Source organism: Heteronotia binoei, chromosome 2, assembly GCF_032191835.1.
Source record: "Heteronotia binoei isolate CCM8104 ecotype False Entrance Well chromosome 2, APGP_CSIRO_Hbin_v1, whole genome shotgun sequence".
Classification (NCBI taxonomy): Eukaryota; Metazoa; Chordata; class Lepidosauria; order Squamata; family Gekkonidae; genus Heteronotia; species Heteronotia binoei.
Window position 1 is genome coordinate 4,693,524 of NC_083224.1, and position 15,047 is coordinate 4,708,570.

At 45.9% G+C, this 15,047-nt stretch overlaps 1 pseudogene; it reads right to left on the reverse strand.

Moving 5' to 3' along the window:
- Positions 1-217: 217 nt before the first annotated feature.
- Positions 218-14,056, reverse strand: LOC132590486 (oocyte zinc finger protein XlCOF6-like; annotated as a pseudogene).
- Positions 14,057-15,047: the final 991 nt, after the last annotated feature.

Consider the following 15,047-nt stretch of genomic DNA (forward strand, 5'->3'; position numbering starts at 1 on the left):
GCTCCGTTCCCCCAAGGCCTTCGGGTGCAGCAGCCACAACACGCCCGCCTCGCTGAGAAACCGCTCACTGGCCCCTGGGTTCCGCCCCCCAAGAGTTCCGGCCTCCTCCAAAAGTTCTGCCTCCCACTCTCCTTCCCGGGGACTCCCTTACCTCCCTCCTTTCTTCTTTCCTTCCTTGCAGATGGACAGGTGGGGGGTCCTTTCCATGCTCCGTCTTTTAGCCCGGGCCGGTAAATGCAACGGGACCTTCTCCCGCTCCCGTTTCCTTGCAGAGCTCTGCGTTTTCTGCGTTGCAGCAGGGCAGGCAGAAACTCAGCGGGTGAAGTTCGGCGCCTGGCATTAGGGATGCCACGTCCCATGCAAGAAATAACTGGGGACTTTGGGGGTGGAGCCAGGAGCAAGGCTGTGAAAAGCACCATTGTACTCCAAATTTGACTGCACACCTTTTTAAATGCCTTCCCTCCCTTGGAAAAAATGAAGGATATGGGCACTTTCTTTGGGGGCTCATAGAATTGAACCCCCTGGTGCGATCTTTTTGAAACTTGGAAGGCATTTTGGAGAGAGGCACTGGATACTATGCTGCAGGTTTGGTACCCCAACCGCAAAAAAGAGCCCCCCTCCGAGCCCCAGATACCCGCAGATCAATTCTGCATTATGCCCTATGGGAATTGGTCTGCATAGGGAATAATGGAGTGCTCGAAGACATTTTCCTCGCCCTCTGCTTTCTGATGACCCTGAAGCGGGGTGAGGGCCTCTAAACAGCTCGCCCTCTCCAGGCTACAGAACCAATGGATGCTTTGGGGGGGGGGGGGCGGGGAGTGGATGGACTCTATGGCATTGCACCGCAGCTAGGGTTGCCAACCTCCAGTTAGGGCCTGGGGAGGGATCTCCTGGCATTGCTGCTGATCGATAGTTGACTAGAGAGATCAGATTCCTTGCTTCAGCGGTCGAGCCCTATAGCCCTGTGCCCTGATGAGCTCTGCTCCCCAAACCCCGCCCTCCCCAGGCTCCACCCCCAAAATCTCCAGCTCTTTCCCAACACACACCTGAGCACCCTGCACCCCACTGAGGTCTCTCTCCTCCGCTGGCGCCAACCCCAAATCTCCAGGAATTTCCCCACCTGGAGTTGGCAAGCCTCCATCTCCCGTCCTCCACTGATTTATTTATTTATTGATTACTTATTAAGAGCCCCGTGGCACAGAGTGTTAAAGCTGAAGTAGTGCAATCCTAAGCTCTGTTCACGACCTGAATTCGATCCCCGGCGGAAGCTGGGTTTTCAGGTCGCCGGCTCGAGGTCGGTAAAATGAGTCCCCAGCTTGCTGGGGGGAAAGCCATAGTATGTGTATATATGTGTGTGTGTGTGTGTGTGTGTATACACACACACATATATTGGCCACTGTGTGACACAGAGTGTTGGACTGAATGGGCCATTGGCCTGATCCAACATGGCTTCTCTTATGTTCTTATGATCAATTCTCCATTATACCCTATGGAAATTGGTCTCCATAGGGATTAATAGAGTGCTCGAAGCCATTTTCCTCGCCCCCTGCTTTCTGATGACCCTGAAGCGGGGGGAGGGCCTCCAAACCGGGGGATCCCCTGCCCCCCACCTGGGGATTGCAGCAAACCAAAGAAATAGCGTGATACAATAACGAAGAAACCATCCAATTCACTTATACCAATTTATCAAAAATGATCATAGCTATAGTGATATCAATTTTTGATAAATTTGTATAAGTAAATTTGATGGTTTCTTCGTTATTGTATCACGCTATTTGTTTGGTTTGCTGTCTCCCCGTGATTCTCCCTGGTTGTTTTACCCACCTGGGGATTGGCAGCCCCACCTGGCATGTTGAAATACCTGCCTGTCTGGAGAGTGGTCAAGAGAAGCCCCACGTGGGGCGGAGCCAGGGGTGTAGTCTGGATTTTCCAAGGGGGGGTCTTTTTAAAAAGTCACGGGACCCCCTTTTCCATCCACTATGGCAGTTTCTCCTTCTCAGAAGCTTTCTGGGGTTGGAGCAAAAGCTGGAGGTTCTGAAAGTGGCCAAATCGGGGCAGCCAATCCTAAAACTTTGGAGTCACGAAGGGACCGCAGTGTGCAAGCAGCCAGCAGCCAGATCCCTTCCTCCCCTTCCCGGTCCGTTCCATGCAGCTGCCTCCACCACCAGCTCCTCCTCCTTCCCTAGCACAGCCATGGACAGAGAGGGGGGGCTGTGCCCCAGAGGGCCTCCGGGAAGTCAGGGGGCAGTGCCCCCATGGGCCCCCCCTGTGGGTACAGGCTGGGGGGGAGCGGAGGGGAAAGGAAGGGCCGGCCTGACTGGTGCTAAGGATAAGCAAATGCAGTGCAATGAGCGCCCAGCGCATTTTGCGGGGAGCTTACGGGAAAGGGTGGGCTGGTGAAGTTGCAAACCTCTAGGTGGGGCTTGGAGATCTCTTGGAATTACAGCTCACCCTCTCCAAGCTACAGATCCAATGGATGCCTTGGGGGGGGGGGGGGTCGGTGGACGGACTCCATGGCATTGCACCGCAACTAGGGTTGCCAACCCCCAGTTAGGGCCTGGGGAGGGATCTCCTGGCATTGCTGCTGATCGATAGTTGACTAGAGAGATCAGATTCCCTGCTTCAGCGGTCGAGCCCTATAGCCCTGTGCCCTGATGAGCTCTCCTCCCCAAACCCCGCCCTCCTTAGGCTCCACCCCCCAAATCTCCACCTCTTTGCCAATCTGTTGGTTGTAACTGCCATGTTTTGTTATATCTAGTTTTTTAACAATATTTTATGCCTTTTATGTAGGATTGTATGGACAGTCAGTTTTAATTTTGTATGATTTTACTGCTTTAAATGCTGGCTTAGGCAGTGAATAAATGATTTCTTTATTAAGGGGAGAAACAAAGAGGTCCAGACAGGGTTTTCAGTTCATCCTTGGTTTAAACACTAATTTTACATCTTCAGTGTCAGTGTCTTAAAGTCTGTATTCGTATTTTATGTATATTTTAGGTGGTATCGTATTTTAGTGTATAATAATTATTGTATATTTATATTACCTTTTATTGGTTATGAATTGGACTTTTATGAATTGTTTGCTGGTCTATGACCGTTATAAATAAATAAAATTACTCCACTCCAGCTCTTTCCCAACCCACACCTGGCACCCTGCACCCCACTGAGGTCTCTCTCCTCCACTGGCGCCATCCCCAAATCTCGGGAATTTCCCCACTTGGAGCTGGCAAGCCTCCATCTCCCATCCCCCACTGATTTATTGATTGCTTTATTATTTATTAAGAGCCCCGTGGTGCAGAGTGTTAAAGCTGCAGTACTGCAGTCCTAAGCTCTGCTCACGACCTGAGTTCGATCCCCGGCGGAAGCTAGGTTTTCAGGTAGCCGGGTCAAGGTTGACTCAGCCTTCCATCCTTCCGAGGTCGGTCAAATGAGCTTGCTGGGGGGAAAGCGTAGATGACTGGGGAAGGCAATGGCAAACCACCCCGTAAAAGTCTGCCACGAAAACGTGAAAGCAACATCACCCTGGAGTCGAAAATGACTGGTGCTTGCACAGGGGACCTTTCCTTTTCCTTTCTTATTACTTATTACTTTAGACTTTTTTCTCGCCCTCTCCGCAAGCGGACTCAGGGCGGCTAACAATCAGTTGAAACTAGGATTGCCAAGTCCAATTCAAGAAATATCTGGGGACTTTGGGGGCGGAGCCAGGAGATATTGGGGGTGGAGCCAGGAACAAGGGTATGACAAGCATCATTGAACTCCAAGGGAGTTCTGGCCATCACATTTAAAGGGGCAGCACACCTTTTCAAATGCCTTTCTTCCATATGAAATAATGAAGGATAGGGGCACCATTTTTTGGGCTCATAGAATTGGAACCCCTGGTCGAATCGTTTTGAAACTTCGGGGGGGGGGGTATTTTGGAGAGAGGCACTAGATGCTATACTAAAAATTTGGTGCCTCTACCTCAAAAAATAGCCCTCCCAGAGCCCCCAATACCCGCAGATCAATTCCCCACTATTCCCTGTGGGAATCCTTCTCCATAGGGAATAATAGAGTGCCCAGTTTCTAAAGGGGGGGGAGGGCCTCCAAACCAGGGAATCCCCTGCCCCCTCCCTCTCATACACACAAATACTGGTCTTGTTTCTGCAGAACTAGTGTTCTGCACTAGCTGTGGTTTCTGAGTTAGGGTCAAGGGTAGTCCCACGTACAGAGCATTACAGTGATAAATAACCTGTCACCCCTAACCTGGGACGGTTACAATTCATTTAATTAAGCTTCACCTTTCCTTATAGTTCAAAGTGCTTATAATAATGGTTGAAACCGTTTTCATTTAAGGTAAAAGGAAAGGAAAGGTCCCCCCTGCAAGCACCAGTCGTTTCCAACTCTGGGGTCAGGACACTAGAAGCCCTCCCACTGTGCCCCCCCAAGCACCAAGAATACAGAGCATCACTGCCCCAGACAGAGAGTTCCATCTATACTCTGTAGCTAACAGGGCACCTAGTGTCCTGGCCCCACTGATGGTGCCTGGGTTTTTTTGGCCTGATCCAACATGGCTTCTCTTATCTTCTCAACATTCAAGAGTCCAATTGGGATCCCTCTGTCAGGACCTCCTGGCTGTGACGTGGAAGCAAGAAAAAATACCAGAGAAATGGGATTGGATTATAAAAGTTATGACATGGAGTGAAATGGACAAATTAACAAGAACATTGAGAGACTATGATTTGGAAGTTTTTAAGAGGGAGTGGAAGAAGTTTAGAAGATACATAGAAAAAGAGTGGAAAATAAAAGGATTTTGGACAGTTTTTGATAATGATTAAGTTTTAAAAGAAAAATACAACTTTTGTTTTTTTCTGCTTTTATTTTTTTAATAGTTAAGGGTACCTTAGTATTTTTTTTAAGCAAATAAAACTGGCGGGGGTCAAGTAACGGGGGGAGGGGTGGGAGGAAAGTAAGATATGGAGTAGATAAATTTCTTTTTAAGTTGCAAGATATTGATATAGATTTGCTAATATATGTTACCAATAAAATTGTTTATAACAACATAAATGAGAGGAAGCCATCCATTAAAGATCTCTTTACCAAGTACTGGAAGGGCTGTCCTATAGAGGATGGTGTGGAATTGTTTTCTGTGCGTTGAAATTAAATCAAAAGAGTTTCCGGCTCAACATTAGGAAGAACTTCCTGACCGTTAGAGCGGTTCCTCAGTGGAACAGGCTTCCTCCGGAGGTGGTGGGCTCTTCCTCCTTGGAGGTTTTTCAACAGAGGCTAGATGGCCATCTGACAGCGATGAAGATCCTGTGACTTTAGGGTTGAGGTGTTTGTGAGTTTCCTGTGTTGTGCAGGGGGTTGGACTAGATGATCCAAGAGGTTCCTTCCAACTCTATGATTCTATGTACCTGGAGCCAGCAAGCCTCCATCTCCCATCCCCCACTGATGGCCACGGGCGACCTGTCACCCCTAGCCTGGGATGGTTACAATTCATTTAATTAAGTTTCACCTTTCCTTATAGTTCAAAGTGCTTATAATAACAGTTGAAACCGTTTTCATTTAAAAATACTTTTAAAAACCCCTCGTTCTCCCTCCCTTAAAAGAGACGCCTGCCAATTCTAACTATCTGAAAAGCCCTGGCAAACAGATGGGCAGGGCAGCCCCTCCTGAAGCTGAGGAGTGCCAGCCAGGGTCTCCCAGCCTCCGGTTGCCAGCTCTGGGGTGAGGAGACGTAGATCCGGGATGCAGCCTGGCCCTCCGTCACTTTTCCGTGCAGCTAGTGGGGCCTGGAGGTTTCCCACAGTTACAACCGATCTCCAAAATACAGAGTTCGGTTCCCCCTAAAGAAAATGGCTGCCTTGGAAGGTGGACTCTGCATAGGGTTGCCAAGTCCGACTCTAGAAATATCTGGGTGACAGTATCCCATAGCTTTAAGGCTTATTGGAACTGTAGGCATGATTATGTAACTCTTGCTATACAGTTGTTAAGGTGGAAGCATGTGAGTAACATGTGCAAACCATTAACCAATGAGCAATGTGATTGGTTGGTGGGGATATAATAGCAGTAGCCCAAGGTCTATTTGGTGTGGAGGAGAACGGACGGATAGAGAGTGGCATGCTGTTGGATTGTTGGTTTGATGGAAGGATTGATGTAAAGGACTGTGACGTGACTATTCTATTTGGACCGTGTTAACTTGTACCTTTGCCTGGCTGGACTGATTGTAAGTGAATGGCTCTTGGACTGTGACTTGACTTTGATATATGCCTAAACCCCAATACAACTCTGTTGAACTGGCTGTCTGTGAGTGTGTATTCATTAGAACATCAGCTGAGACTGGGCTGACCAAAGTAGCCCTGAGGGACGTTTCCACTTCTACTCTGTCACTGGGGACTTTGGGGGTGGAGCCAGGTGTGGCAAGCACGATTGAACTCCCAAGGGAGTTTTGGCAATCACGTTTAAAGGGACCTCATGCCTTTTAAATGAATGTTAAGAACATAAGAGAAGCCATGTTCGATCAGGCCAAAAAAACCAGGTGCCATCTGGAAGTCCATCAGTGGGGACAGGACACTAGAAGCCCTCGCACTGTGCCCCCTCCCAAGCCCCAAGAAGACGGAGCATCAGTGCCCTAGACATAAGAGAAACCATGTTGGATCAGGCCAATGGCCCATCCAGTCCAACACTCTGTGCCACATACTGGACAAAAAAAACAGGCACCATCTGGAGGTCCATCAGTGGGACCAGGACACCAGAAGCCCTCCCACTGTTTCCCACCACCCCAAACACCAAGAATACAGAGGATCTCTGCCCCAGACATAGGGACATAAGAGAAGTCATGTTGGATCAGGCCAATGGCCCATCCAGTCCAACACTCTGTGTCACATAAGAACATAAGAGAAGCCATGTTGGATCAGGCCGATGGCCCATCCAGTCCAACACTCTGTGTCACATAAGAACAGAAGAGAAGCCATGTTGGATCAGGCCAATGGCCCATCCAGTCCAACACTCTGTGTCACACAGCGGCCCAAAAAACCAGGTGCCATCAGGAGGTCCATCAGTGGGGCCAGGACACTAGAAGCCCTCCCACTTTGCCCTCTCCCAAGCCCCAAGAAGGCAGAGCATCAGTGCCCTAGACATAAGAACATAAGAGAAGCCATGTTGGATCAGGCCAATGGCCCATACAGTCCAACACTCTGTGTCACACAAAGGTCGAAAAAAACAGGCGCCATCAGGAGGTCCATCAGTGGGGCCAGGACACTAGAAGCCCTCCCACTGTGCCCCCCCAAGCACCAAGAATACAGACATCACTGCCCCAGATAGAGAGTTCCATCTATACCTGTGGCTAACAGGGCTCCCAGTGTCCTGGCCCCACTGACAGTGCCTGGGTTTTTTCGGCCTGATCCAACATGGCTTCTCTTATCTTCTCAACATTCAAGAGCCCAATTGGGATCTCTCTGTCAGGACAGTAGAAGACTTAATGACTAACAAAATTTCCGGCAGGGTGTGAGCTTTTGTGAGTCACTGCTCATCTCCTCGGATGCCAGTCATTCGTAGGAGGAAAATTTTTTAAAAAAGGGGGGGGGACTCAAAACAAAACAGAAGAAAACATTTCCTATGATGGAAAACGCATTTATCAAATGGCATAAAAGACCCTGGGAACTTCTACATGCCAAGCAGTTTCTGTAGACGGTTTCAGACATTTTAAAAAAATGCTGTTTCAATCCACTTTAGTGACCGTTTGCAAGTGGATTTTGGCCTTTCACACAGTAAACTGCAGTTGCAAAGTGCATTTTTTAGTGTGCATGAAACAGCCCCGCACCAGAGCCATGGCCCTTTGGCTCCATTTCAGCCTTTGATACATCATGTTTCAATTCAGATGACCAGAGAGCTATGTGTAAGCAGTTAACAGTATAATCCTTTGTGGACTTGGAGCTTCTCTTCCCCCCCCAACCCTGGCTCTGCACGTCAAAAGTTGCAGGGGCGCCTGGCCTCGAGTTGGCAAGGAGTGTTTTGTTGGATTAACAAGAATTAAAACTCTCCCCCCCTTCAAAGGCCCAGCTCCCCAGTCTCCGGTTCGGCTCCGGAATGGAAGACACACTTATTAACAAAACTGTTTCACACTTCAGCTTTGAAAAAACCTGACAAAGTTTATTCAGAACAAGTTGAAAGAGTAACAAATCACTGTCTGATGATAGAGAAAAAAGAATACCAATGCCAATAGCAAAGTTTCACTCAGTCAAAAATTTATTGTGTATCGCCATTGGCCATTACAAAACAGAACACAGGCACCAATGGTCCCAGAAAAAATCTTAAAAGTTCCCCAGAAGGGTCGACCTCAAGAAGTGGTTGATGGATGATATTGGATTTATACCCCACCCTTCACTCTGAATCTCAGAGACTCAGAGCATCTTACAATCTCCTATATCTTCTCCTTCCACAACAGACTCCCTTGAGGTAGGTGGGGCTGAGAGGAGCTCTCACAACAGCTGCCCTTTCAAGGACAACCTCTGCCAGAGCTATGGCTAACCCAAGGCCATTCCAGCAGCTGCAAGTGGAGGAGTGGGGAATCAAACCCGTTTCTCCCAGATAGCAGTCCGTGCACTTAACCACTACACCAAACTGGCTATCGAAGTTACATTTGATATCACTCTTGCTCTTATTTTCAAAGCTGAAGGCAAACAAAGAGACTCTATAGGATACATGAGCAGCACTGTCAGGTAACAGAGACAGAAAGTTTCAAACTCTCAGACCCAGGTAACCAGGAGGGTAAAAGGCTAATCCCCTTAAAGGAAGGCCTCCAGCAGCATTAAAGACCCTGCCAGCCAATCAAGGCCAAAAGATAAAGTATCATTTGCAGGTGTAGGATGCTTAGGGAGAACACACCAAAGCCCCAGCTGGAATACTTCACAGAGGGTTAGAACAGCACTCCTTTGGTAGCTGGAGCCAAAGTAACTTACGATTTGTGTTGCAGGTCAAACATCTGAGAGGGAATAAGCTTCAATAACAAATGATACTTCTGTTCACCCCAGCCCCCACAATTAGATGGAAAAAATTACAGTTTACAATAATAATATAGTAATTTACAATAATTTCATAGCAGTATTCATCAACTTATTAAGACTAATTTCAAAGGATCATATGTATAAGGAGTATAAGTCTGATGTACCTGATACACATAATAATCTCTTTAATGAGATATGAACATTCCTTAGTTGAGCTTTGTTTTCTCAGATTAATAAAGAAACAATCTAGGGTTGCCAACTGCCTGGAAGAAAAGAGTCTAGTGCCCTCTTAACACCATATGGCAGGGGTTGCCAATGGTAGCTCTCCAGATGTTTTTTGCCTTCAACTCACATCAGCCCCAGCCAGCATGGCTGATGGCTGGGGCTGATGGGAGTTGTAAGCAAAAAAACATATGGAGAGCTACCGTTCGCCACCCCTTCCATATGGGGCAGTGGGATGTATTTGAGGGCTTCAAACATGGCTAAAGGTACTTCCATAGACAGAGCATTTTTAACATTTCTTCCTGGTTACATTAACATTTTTGTGTAGATTCAAGTTTTCTAAAATAATTTATATAGTGCCAGTCCCTTATACGTTTGTGGTTGTTTTTTAGTTATAAAATAAGAGAAAAACTCTTTTAACGGCATAAGGAGTTACATGGTTTCTCCTTCTGTGGGTTCTCCGATGACTTTGAAGTGCGCCACGCCAAGTGACTCTCTTGCCACGCCAAGTGACACTCTGAGCATTCAAAAGGTCTCTCCCGTGTGGATTCTCTGATGACTTTGAAGATTCCATCTGTCATGGAATCTTTTTCCACACTCTGAGCATTCAAAAGGTCTCTCCCCTGTGTGGGTTCTCTGATGACTTTGAAGATTGCCACTTCGACTGAATCTCTTTCCACACTCTGAGCATTCAAAAGGTCTCTCCCCTGTGTGGGTTCTCTGATGACTTTGAAGATTGCCACTTCGACTGAATCTCTTTCCACACTCTTTTTTTTTTAACTTTTGTACTTTTATTTCATCACACAAAACAATAAACAACTCAAGAGAAACGTGTCACAAAAGAAACAACAAAAAAAGGTACAATGAGCTAGGTATACAGGAGGAGTGTGGAAGTGGTCAACCAAGAAAAGCTCATAAGTTTACATACTGGGGGTTGAGAAAACAAAGAACAACCAAATAAATAACATCTTATACCACATCATCAAATCCCTTTCTCATCACCCCATTTGAAGTTTTCTTCAACCAGCTATAAAATTTTTCCCATTTTTTAAGTGAATCAGAATTCGACTCCCCTTTCAATCGATTAGATAAAACATCCATCTCCGCTGCATATAATATTTTATCAACAATCTCCTCCTGCGGAGGACCAATTTCCTGTCTCCAATATTTAGCAAAGAGATACGAGCTGCCGTGAGAATATAAATTGTTAAATATTCATCTTCCTTTGGGATCTCATTCCTTACTAACGAAAGTAACATTATCTCTGGTTTTAAAAGTATGTTAACATTTAAAATTTCTTTTAGCATTCCATGCATTTTAACCCAAAACTTTTTTGCTAATTTACACATCCACCAGATATGATAGTAGGTGCCTATCTTCTCTCCACATTTCCAACACATAGGTGAAATCTTCGGATTAATTCCAGATAACTGTATGGGGGTAATATGCCATCGATGAAATAGTTTAAAGAAGTTTTCCCTGTAATTAACTGGTTTAAGAGTCTTGTAATTCAGTTTCCAAAATAGAGACCACTGATCTAAATTAAGATTCCTTCCTAAATTTTTAGCCCATCTAATCATAGTATCCTTCACAATTTCATCTTCTAGATTTAACTGGGTCAGGTAGTTATACACCTTCTTAATCACCTTATTTTTATCCGTATAAAGTATTTTATCAAAGTCAAAATTATCTTTGGTGAAACCTCTTATTTTATCCTTATTATATTTAGTCGTAATTTGGTTCATCTCCCACCAGTGGATTTTTACCCCTGCCGCCTCCAGTTCTTCCTTCCCTTTCAGTTTATCATTATCATCTAAAAGATCCTTATATCTAACCACCTTATTAAATTTCCATAGTTGCGGTTAAATTGATGCTTCCTCAGGTGAGATCCAGCTCGGTGTTTTACTATATATCTTCCCTTTTAACTTTAACCAAACATCATTTATCGTCTTACGTATTAAATGGCTGGTAAAATATTTTTGAGTCTTGCCCACATACCATAAATTGGCATGCCAACCTGCCTGTAAGTCAGAGCCCTCCAGAGCTAAAATTCGTCTGTTTTCCAAAGTGATCCAATCTTTTAACCAGAGGACTACACATGCGGTAAGATATGTTTCCCAGTTTGGAAGTCCTACTCCACCATTTTCTCGCTTGTCTGTTAAGATTTTCCATTTAACCCTTGGCTTTTTCCCTTGCCAGATAAATGAACGAATCAGTTGGCCCAATTTGGGAAATAGTGTCTTCCTAACCGCAAAGTTAATCATTTGGAAGAGAAACATCATTTTTGGTAACACATTCATTTTGACCAGCGCGATTCTGCCCATAAAAGATAGTTTCAGATGACTCCACTTTTTAATGTCCAGTTCGATCTCTCTTAATAAAGGTGTAAAGTTATTATCGTATATGTCACTACATTTGCTTGTCATATTTATACCCAAATATCTGACTTTTTTCTCCGCGTTAAATTTCGTTTTTCTCTCTAACTCTTTAATATCTTGAATTGACATATTTTTTGTAATTATTTTTGTTTATTCATTTTTAGCCCTGCAACTTTCCCATAATCCTCTATCTCAGACAACATTTCCTCAACCGAATCTAGTGGGTTCTGCAAAATCGTAACCATGTCGTCCGCATAGGCTAAAATCTTATACGTTTCGCCCTTAACCTTCAGTCCATTGATTTTATTATTCCTTCTGATAGCATTGTTCAGGATCTCCAAAGATAAAATAAATAATAACGGAGATAAGGGGCAACCTTGTCTTGTACCTTTCCCTAACTTAATCTCCTCTGTGAGGTCCCCATTTAGAAAATCTCTTTCCACACTCTGAACACTCAAAAGGTTTTTCCCCCGTGTGGGTTTTTTGATGAAGTTGAAGAGTGCCACCACGACTGAATCTCTTTCCACACTCTGAGCATTCAAAAGGTCTCTCCCCCGTGTGGGTTTTCTGATGATTCTGAAGATTGCCGCTCTGACTGAATCTCTTTCCACACTCTGAACACTCAAAAGGTTTTTCCCCCGTGTGGGTTCTTTGATGAAGTTGAAGAGTGCCACCACGACTGAATCTCTTTCCACACTCTGAGCATTCAAAAGGTTTTTCCCCCGTGTGGGTTCTTTGATGACATTGAAGAGTGCCACTATGACTGAATCTCTTTCCACACTCTGAGCATTCAAAAGGTCTTTCCCTGCTGTGGGTTTTTTGATGCCTTTGAAGATGGCTGCTCTGACTGAATCTCTTCCCACACTCTGAGCATTCAAAAGGTCTCTCCCCTGTGTGGGTTCTCTGATGACTTTGAAGACTGTCACTCCGACTGAATCTCTTTCCACACTCTGAGCATTCAAAAGGTCTTTCCCTGCTGTGGGTTTTCTGATGCCTTTGAAGATGGCTGCTCTGACTGAATCTCTTTCCACACCCTGAGCATTCAAAAGGTCTCTCCCCCGTGTGGGTTCTTTGATGACATTGAAGAGTGCCACTATGACTGAATCTCTTCCCACACTCTGAGCATTCAAAAGGTCTCTCTCCTGTGTGGGTTTTCTGATGAATTTGAAGATGGCCGCTCTGACTAAATCTCTTTCCACACTCTAAGCATGCAAAAGGTCTCTCCCTTGTGTGGGTTTTCTGATGAATTTGAAGATTGCTACTGTCACTGAATCTCTTTCCACACTCTGAGCATTCGAAAGGTCTCTCCCCTGTGTGGGTTCTCTGATGACTTTGAAGACTGCCACTCCGACTGAATCTCTTTCCACACTCTGAGCATTCAAAAGGTCTCTCCCCTGTGTGGGTTCTCTGATGAATTTGAAGAGTGCCACTCCGACTGAATCTCTTTCCACACTCTGAGCATGCAAAAGGTCTCTCCCTTGTGTGGGTTTTCTGATGACTTTGAAGAGTGCCACTCCGACTGAATCTTTTTCCACACTCTGAGCATTCAAAAGGTCTCTCCCCGGTGTGGGTTCTCTGATGAAGTTGAAAATGGCCACTCTGACTGAATCTCTTTCCACACTCTGAGCATTCAAAAGGTCTCTCCCTTGTGTGGGTTTTCTGATGACTTTGAAGACTGCCACTCTGACTGAATCTCTTTCCACACTCTGAGCATTCAAAAGGTCTCTCCCCGCTGTGGGTTTTCTGATGACTTTGAAGATGGCTGCTCTGACTGAATCTCTTTCCACACTCTGAGCATTCAAAAGGTCTCTCCCGTGTGTGGGTTATCTGATGACTTTGAAGATGGCCACTCTGACTGAATCTCTTTCCACACTCTGAGCATTCAAAAGGTCTCTCCCCGCTGTGGGTTTTCTGATGACTTTGAAGATGGCTGCTCTGACTGAATCTCTTTCCACACTCTGAGCATTCAAAAGATCTCTCCCCTGTGTGGGTTCTCTGATGAATTTGAAGAGTGTCACTCCGACTGAATCTCTTTCCACACTCTGAGCATGCAAAAGGTCTCTCCCCTGTGTGGGTTCTCTGATGAGTTTGAAGAGTGCCACTCCGACTGAAACTCTTCCCACACTCTGTGCATTCGAACAGTTTTTCCCCTCTTCGTAGTCTTTGGTGCAGAAGGAGCTGTGATCTGGTTTCGAAGTACTTTACACACTGAACGGGTGTTATTGCCTTCGTTATCTTCTGCTTTAGAAAACATGCATTATGTCGTCTTCCATCTCTCTTCTCAGCTGTATGGCTGCCTATCTTTGTCTTAGGTCTGCCTGGATTCCTGATGTTTTCTTCCAAGTCTTCACTTTTAACTCTCTTTGGCAACTGCTGATCGAGTTTATCACCCTCCTCATTCCTCTGATTACCTTGTGCTGGAATAAGGAGAGAGATCTCATTAACACCTGGAGGGCAGGTAAGTTCCACATGCATCGCTGTGGCTGCAGGAGGAAAGGACTGAGGGCCCTTCGGCTTGCCTGATCTTAACCCCTCCCCCACCCTTCCCCAGATAACTAGTTTTTCAGGATTCCTCATCCCCACATGAGCCACAGCTGATCTCTTTCTCAGAGGGAGCTCCTGGCCCTCCAAATCCTAGTCCCCAAAAGGCCTCCTCCCCCGACAGTGGGCTGTGTGATTGTACCAAACAAATTTTGCTCCGAAGTCAATCCAAAATCCCCCATGGCTATTCCTTGCCTCTTTCTTGGCCTAACTGTGAATGATACTTACCCTCAGCCAGCTCCTTTGGGGAGGAAATATGCTCTTGTGATCCTCTTGAGAAAGTTCCCAGCTTTTCTTTGGATGCGAGGCGATTGTCTTTCTCCACCAAAGTCTCTCTTATACTTCTGGCTTCATTTGCGGAGAGAGAGAGAAAAGTGATCATTCTTATATGGCAGGGGTGGGGAACCTTTTTTCTGCCAAGGGCCATATGGATATTTATAACATCATTCGCGGGCCATAAAAAATTATCCACTTAAAAAACAGTGCTCCGCTAAGGGAGAATGATTCAGGCCAGCAAAATTAATGCAAATAATTGTTTTCCTATTTGAAGTCATGTGGGGAGAGCCTAATCTGGCACACACACACAACCTGCCTGCCACGCTAGGCAAATGCCTAGGTCCAGGGCTTTTCTGTAGAAAAAGCCCAGCAGGAACTCAGTAGCATATTAGACCACATCCCCTAATATTAGCATATTAGGCCACACCCTCTGGGATAATCGAGTACAAACTGAATTGTGACAGTAACATTTTCAGGCCCTACAGCAATTCTGGCTGGCCAGCCAGGCCCCAGGGAGGCTGCCAAACAGTACCTCTGGGCCCTGTGATCCCTGCCTGGCCTTGGAGAGGCTGCTGCATAGCACAGCTGGGCCCCACAATCCTCAGTGGCCAGCCAGGCCCCAGGGAGGCTGTCACGTGGCTCAGTTCAG